Raw genomic sequence first — 6,271 nt, 5'->3', positions numbered from 1 at the left:
CGGACTCTGAGTGTGGTGTGGAGCTGTTTTGTTGCACCACAGGTATTTTGTTTGTGCATGGCATGACAGACATGGCGATCCTACACTGAAAGGCTTCGATAGTCGTGAACACGTGCAGAAATCGACGCCCCCAACCAGTTACTTGGTTTTTGTATTGGAGCTGTTCTCCAAACGGGAGGTCTGCGGGATTTGAGGGTAGGGCACGCAGGCGCTTGCAATAACTGTCAAATTCGAAGAAATGCACTGAAACAAATATGAACTCTGTAAAATTTAATACTCTTTGATGGCTTCAAACTTCAAAATTCTTCCTTTTGATTCGCCAACTGTCAGTGGATCTCTACTTATTGGGAAAAAGGTTTTTCTGAGATTTCTCTTTGACGCTAGACTTCATTTGCAAATCTGACCGCACTTGATGAAGCGGAAAGTTTAATTAGCATTCCGTCGGGTATGAAATTCGATAGATCGGACTCGATCTTCATTTCCACTAGACTCCGTGGCAAATCACAAGATGTTGCAGTACCAAGCAACGGGGCAATCTGATTCACTGACAAGTAGCTAACTCACATCATGTGCCCGGTCTGATTGACCACTGAATAACGGCTGGTCTACAATTTTAGCATTCCTTTTGCCAAGACGCTCCAGACTCAGATTTCCACCAGATCATCATAAACCGGACGACAATCCCAAACAACCCTATCTGCATATTCTCATCGATATCCGGTTACCACTTGGCTGTCCCTAACTCTAGCTAGCTAGCTGGCTAACCTGCCGTGCCACTTGTTCCTAGTTCCAAGTACAGCAACAGGTCTCCCGTCATCCATTATCAGGTATTTTTTCTTTCCTCCATTTCTTCCCACATCCTTCAAAGTGCTGGTCTGCCGGCAGAGACACATCGAAAAAAAAAAAGATTCCCCCGGTTTGTGTGTTGATTCATAATTAGTTTCTATTCCTCCCTTTCCCGTCGCGACAAACCTTGATTACCTATACCTTCCACGCCACACGGTCCGGTCGATCGTGCTTCTGTGAATGAATGTCTGGGATCCTGTGTAAGGGTCCCGGAATCCCGCTGCTACTAAGTAAGACCCTTCCCGATGTGCCCGCAATAGGACTCTTCAAATTTCTACCTGTATAAGCGCATTTTTTGCTTTCTCGGTAGGCAAACTGCTGACAAAATAAAAATAGGGGGAGTGAAATATGGCATACACAGTCGTCTTCTTCTTTTGAACACATACAGACTCAAGGTTTTTCTTTCCTTAGCTTCAACAAGTGTCTTTGTTGTCGTTAGACTTCTACTGAGAACTGCTTCCTGTAATTGCGTCAACAACAAGCTCTGCACGGAGGGAAAATTTCAAACTATTTAGAACGTAAGATTACAAATGAGAAAAAGTGACATAAATTACAAAAATGAGAAAAATAGCAAAAATGACAGAAATGACTAAAATGACTAAAAAAGCCCAAATGACTAAGATAACAAAAATGAAAAAAATGACAAAAGTAACAAAAAGGACAAAAATGACAAAAATTACAAGAATATATGAGAAAAATTACTAAAATGACTAAAATGGCAATAATGACAAAAATTACTAAAAAGCTTCAATGACTTAAATTACTTAAACGACAAAAATGACAAAAGTTACCAAAATGGCAAAAATGTCAAAAATGACAGAAATGACTAAAATGACAAAAATGACAAAAATGATAAAAATGACTAAAATGACTAAAATTACTAAAATGACTAAAATGACTAAAATGACTAAAATGACTAAAATGACTAAAATGACAAAAATTACTAAAATGATAAAAAATGACAAAAATGACAAAAATGACAAAAATGACAAAAATGACAAAAATGACAAAAATGATAAAAATGACTAAAATGACTAAAATTACTAAAATGACTAAAATGACAAAAATGAAAACACTGACAAAACTGACAAAAATGACAAAAATGACAAAAAGTCAAAAATGACAAAAATAACAGAAATGACAAAAATGACAAAAATGACAAAAATGGCAAAAATGACCAAAATGACAAAAATGACCAAAATGACAAAAATGATAAAAATGATAAAAATGACAAAAATGACAAAAATGATAAAAATGATAAAAATGACAAAAATGACAGAAATGACAAAAATGACAAAAATGACAAAAATAACGAAAATGACAAAAATGACAAAAATGACAACAATGGTACAAATTCCAAAAAAGACAAAACTGACAAAAATGAAGAAATTGACGAAAACGACAAAAATGACAAAAATGAAAAAAATGACAAAAATGACAAAAATTACCAAAATTACCAAAATTACCAAAATGACAAAAATGACCAAAATGACTAAAATAACAAAAATGACAAAAATGACAAAAATGACAAAAATGACAAAAAATTACAAAAATTACAAAAATGACAATAATGACAAAAATGACAAAAATGACAAAAATGACAAAAAGACAAAAATGAAAAACATGACAAAAATGTCAAAAATGACAAAAAGAAAAAAAAGACAAACATGACAAAAATGACAAAAATGACATAAATGACAAAAATGACAAAAATGACAAATATGACAAAAATAACAAAAATGACAAAATTGACAATAATGACAAAAATGACCAAGGAATATTTAAATAAGGTAGTGTCGAGAGCCATATTGGATTTTTTTTTGTGACGTCACAAAAACGACTGTATCGAGAATTTATATGCGAATGGCAGAAATTTCGAAGAAAAACATGTTTTAGAACGAAAATGAATTCCAATTTAATTTTGATTGTGTTGTAAGACTTCTATTTCACTATGTTATGAAATTTTCTGGTCCTTTGAAGATTGCATTTTGTTTTTTTTTTTCTCATTTTAATAATGAACGCAATGCCATCTTGAAGCTAAAACGTTCAAAAACGAAGAAAAAATCTACTTTAAAAGGTCTAGCTGGTAGTTATTGAGTGTTCAACTGATTGTCATGATTTTTATCTAATCGGTTTACCATATTCAATTCTTATGTAGAACAATTAACATTGTTAACTCGATTTACTAAAGTACCAATAAATAATTGTGGTTTTGTATAAAAGTTTGTTTTTTGATAACTTTTTTGTAATAAGGATCTTAAACTGCACTGACTTGATCATTTTCATGGAAGACTTTGAACTAATTTTAAAGTTTTGCAAATTTAGGTAGGGAAAATCCACCATTTTTTCTAACTTCGATGGTCTATTGCATACAAAAATTACTCGAAAATCCAACATTTTTCATACCGATCTTGAAGAGCAAGAATCATTCTGGAATAACAGCTATAAAAAGTGAAACATCTCCAGCAAATTCTTCAAATTATTAACGAAAAAGGCAAATTTCCTAGTAAATTAACAGATTTTTCGTGATTGTGACGTCGCAGTATGTACTAATACAAAAGCAGGGCTGCCTCGACACTACCTCCTTTAAATATTCCTTGAAAAATGACAAAAATGACAAAAATGGCAAAAATGAAAAAAAATGACAAAAATGACAAAAATGACAAAAATGACAAAAATGACAAAAATGACAAAAATGACAAAAATGACAAAAATGACAAAAATGACAAAAATGACAAAAATGACAAAAATGACAAAAATGACAAAAATGACAAAAATGACAAAAATGACAAAAATGACAAAAATGACAAAAATGACAAAAATGACAAAAATGGCAAAAATGACAAAAATGACAAAAATGACCAAAATGACAAAAATGACAAAAATGACAAAAATAACAAAAATGACAAAAAATGTCAACAATGGTACATATGCCAAAAAAGACAAAACTGACAAAAATGTAGAAATTGACAAAAATGACAAAAAAGACAAAATGACAAAAATGATAAAAATGACAAAAATTATAAAAATTACAAAAACTACAAAAATAACAAAAATGAAAAAATGACAAAACTTAAAAAAATTAGAAAAATTACAAAAATGAAAAAAAAATGAAAAAAAATGACAAAAATGACAAAAATGACAAAAATGACTAAAATGACAAAAATGACAAAAATGACAAAAATGACAAAAAATTACAAAACTTACAAAAAATACAAAAACTACAAAAATTACAAAAATTACAAAAATTACAAAAATTACAAAAACTACAAAAATTACAAAAATTACAAAAATTACAAAAATTACAAAAATGACAAAAAATGACAAAAATTACAAAAATTACAATAATGACAAAAATGTAAAAAAATGACAAAAAGACAAAAATGACAAACATGACAAAAATGTCAAAAATGATAAAAAGACAAAAAAGACCAACATGACAAAAATGACAAAAATGACAAAAATGACAAAAATGACAAAAATGACAAAAATGACAAAAATGACAAAAATGACAAAAATGACAAAAATGACAAAAATGACGAAAATGACAAAAATGACAAAAATGACAAAAATGACAAAAATGACATAAATGACAAAAATGACAAAAATGACAAAAATGACAAAAATGACAAAAATGACATAAATGACATAAATGATAAAAATTACGAAAATGACGAAAATGACAAAAATGACAAAAATGACAAAAATGATAAAAATGACAAAAATGACATAAATGACAAAAATGACAAAAATGACAAAAATGACAAAAATGACAAAAATGACAAAAATGACAAAAATGACAAAAATGACAAAAATGACAAAAATGACCAAAATTACAAAAATGACAAAATATGACAAAAATGACCAAAATTACAAAAATTACAAAATATGACAAAAATGACAAAAAGTGACAAAAGTGACAAAAATGACAAAAATGACAAAAATGACAAAGATGATAAAGATGACAAAAATGACTTAAATGACTAAAATGACAAAAATGACAAAAATGATAAAAATGAAAAAAGAAAATAAAAAAATGACAAAATTGACAAAAAATGACAATAATGACAATAATGATAAAAATGACAATAATAACAAAAATGAAAAAATGACAAAAATGACAAAAATGGCAAAATTTCAAAAAATGACAAAATTGACAAAAATGATAAATATAGTGAAAATGACAAAAATGACTAAATGACTTAAATTATAAAAAAAGAGGAAATTACACAAGGAGAGTAGAAAAATGACAAAAATGACAAAACTTTCAAAAAATGGCAAAACAAACAAATATGACAAAAATGACAAATATTACAAAAATTACAAAAATTACAAAAATGATAAAAATGATTAATATGACAAAAATTACAAAAATAATAAAAATGACTAAAATGAGGTAATCAAAAATTACAAAATATGATTCTAAAAGACATAACCTTTTAAGAATGCTTGATGTTACCAATTCTTTTTGAATTTTTCGGCTGATTTACTGAAATTTTAATCTTATCTAATTAAAAAAAAATCTGAAATTATCTTCTGTAAGAAAATGTCGATGTAATTAAAATATATTACAGATTTTTTATCAAAATTCTGTTGTTCATTTTCCTAAAATTTGAATAATTTTAGTGTGAATGCCAGAATGACGAATATTGAATCCCAGATGGGAGAAACGGTTCGATTTTCTCTCGATCACTAACAGAATTGGTCTTGAATTGTAAAAAAAATTAAACCAATTTCAAACCAAACTCTCAAATGAAGATAAAACTGAAAATAATGTTAAGAACTTACGTCATAAAAATATAAACTAATAATATTTTTTCTTTATTATTTTTCAGGTACGTATACTCACTCATTATTAACAGATGGATTTGCAGTTCGAGGTAAATTATAGATAACATTTCAACGAAATGAACCTGTCAGAGGACAGTTTTTCTGAGTGTGTAGCTCATAAAGAAGATATTTTATTTGAACAACTGTACTCATTTTGTGATGTGTTGTTGTCAAGCTACAAAAAGAACAGCATCCGATTCGTCTGTAGTCACCTGACTGAACTAATAAGTCTGTTGATTATCTTTTTTTGTTATTTAGACACCACAGGTTTCTTTCTGTGGGATAGAATTTGTACTTTTGTTGTAATAATCTACCTATCCAGTTTCCACAAGATATGGCAGCCGAATATGGCGTTTGTCTACTGTTAAAGCATGGATCACTACAAATCTGGACGCATTAAAACGGGTTTATCTCGGAGCTATATAAACGAAATAAAAATGTTTTGTACTTGAAATGTAGGGTTTTTATTGCACTTTAAAAGAAAAATAATAAAACAATTATTCCGATGTTGTTTTGATGAATTTTCGAACTTTTGGTTGAGTATCACTCATTATAGTTTGAACACTCTATTCGCTGACCTCAGCGGCCATTTTGT

General features: G+C 29.0%; 1 protein-coding gene across 1 annotated transcript in view; it reads left to right on the top strand.

Annotated features, from left to right (window-relative positions):
- The first annotated feature begins 5,714 nt into the window (after positions 1-5,714).
- LOC129750629 (transcriptional coactivator yorkie-like) overlaps positions 5,715-6,271 on the top strand; it is a 60,872-nt gene continuing 60,315 nt past the window's right edge. Inside the window, exon 1 of the mRNA XM_055745625.1 lies at positions 5,715-5,726. The gene's annotated coding sequence lies outside the window, so the exon portion shown is untranslated. The remainder of the gene's footprint in view (positions 5,727-6,271) is intronic.

Source organism: Uranotaenia lowii, chromosome 3, assembly GCF_029784155.1.
Source record: "Uranotaenia lowii strain MFRU-FL chromosome 3, ASM2978415v1, whole genome shotgun sequence".
Taxonomy (NCBI): domain Eukaryota; kingdom Metazoa; phylum Arthropoda; class Insecta; order Diptera; family Culicidae; genus Uranotaenia; species Uranotaenia lowii.
The sequence above is the reverse complement of the archived record's forward strand: the minus strand, read 5'-3'. Positions and strand labels throughout refer to the sequence as shown.